Source organism: Perca flavescens, chromosome 23, assembly GCF_004354835.1.
Source record: "Perca flavescens isolate YP-PL-M2 chromosome 23, PFLA_1.0, whole genome shotgun sequence".
Lineage (NCBI taxonomy): Eukaryota > Metazoa > Chordata > Actinopteri > Perciformes > Percidae > Perca > Perca flavescens.
Genome location: NC_041353.1, coordinates 8,602,954 through 8,604,934, shown reverse-complemented (window position 1 = coordinate 8,604,934; position 1,981 = coordinate 8,602,954).

Below are 1,981 nucleotides of genomic sequence, written 5' to 3'. Positions count from 1 at the left end.
TTATCACTATATTTGACATACTATACTATGGCTTTTTATCACTTTTTTCGACATACTATACTATGGCTTTTTTATCACTTTTTTTGACATACTATACTATGGCTTTTTATCACTTTATTCGACATACTATACTATGGCTTTTTAATCACTTTTTTGACATACTATACTATGGCTTTTTTATCACTTTTTTTCGATACTATACTATACTTTTTCAACTTACTATACTATGGCTTTATTATCACTATATTTGATATACTATACTATGGCTTTTTTATCACTTTATTTGACATACTATACTATGGCTTTTTTATCACTTCATTCGACATAATATACTATGGCTTTTTAATCACTTTTTTTGACATACTATGGCTTTTTGATCACTTTTTTCAACATACTATGACTTTTTTTATCACTTTTTTCGACATACTATATAATGTTTTTTTTTGACATACTATACTATGGCTTTTTTATCACTTTTTTCGACATACTATATTTAACATTTTTATCACTATGGCTTTATTATCACTATATTTGACATACTATACTATGGCTTTTTAATCACTTTTTTCGACATACTATACTATGGCTTTTTATGACTTTATTCGACATACTGTACTATGGCTTTTTTAATCACTTTTTTCGACATACTATACTATTGCTTTTTTAATCACTTTTTTCGACATACTATACTATAGCTTTTTGACATACTACTATACTTTTTTTATCACTTTTTCGACATACTATACTATGACTTTTTTATCACTTTATTTGAGATACTATATAATTTTTTTTTTTTCGCATCTATACTTTTTTTATTTTTCACATACTATACTATGGCTTTATTATCACTTTTTTGACATACTATACTATGGCTTTTTATCACTTTATTCGACATACTATACTATTTTTATCTTTTTCATTATCACTATATTTGACATACTATACTATAGCTTTTTATCACTTTATTCGACATACTATACTATGGCTTTTTTTATCACTTTTTTCGACATACTATACTATGGCTTTTTTATCACTTTATTCGACATACTATACTATGGCTTTTTAATCACTTTTTCGACATACTATACTATGGCTTTTTATCACTTTTTCGACATACTATACTATGGCTTTTTAATCACTTTATTCGACATACTATACTATGGCTTTTTTATCACTTTTTTTGACATACTATACTATGGCTTTTTATCACTTATCACTATATTTGGCTTTTTATCACTATACTATGGCATTTTATCACTTTTTTATCACTTTTTAGACATACTATACTATGACTTTTTAATCACTTTTTTCGACATACTATACTATAGCTTTTTTCGAAATACTATGGCTTTTTGATCACTTTTTATACTATACTATGACTTTTTATCACTTTTTTTGACATACTATACTATGGCTTTTTTATCACTATATTTGACATACTATACTATGGCTTTTTATCACTTTATTTGACATACTATACTATGGCTTTTTTTATCACTTTTTCGACATACTATACTATGGCTTTTTTATCACTTTTTCGACATACTATACTATGGCTTTTTTATCACTATATTTGAAATACTATACTATGGCTTTTTTTCAATCACTTTTTTACTATACTATACTATGGCTTTTTCAATACTACTATGGCTATGGCTTTTTAATCACTTTTTCGACATACTATACTATGGCTTTATTATCACTATATTTGACATACTATACTATGGCTTTTTATCACTTTATTTGACATACTATACTATGGCTTTTTAATCACTTTTTTCGACATACTATACTATGGCTTTTTTATCACTTTATTCGACATACTATACTATGGCTTTTTATTCACTTTTTTCAACTTACTATACTATGGCTTTTTAATCAATTATTTCGACATACTATACTATGGCTTTTTAATCACTTTTTTCAATATACTATACTATGGCTTTTTTCGACATACTATGGCTTTTTGATCACTTTTTTC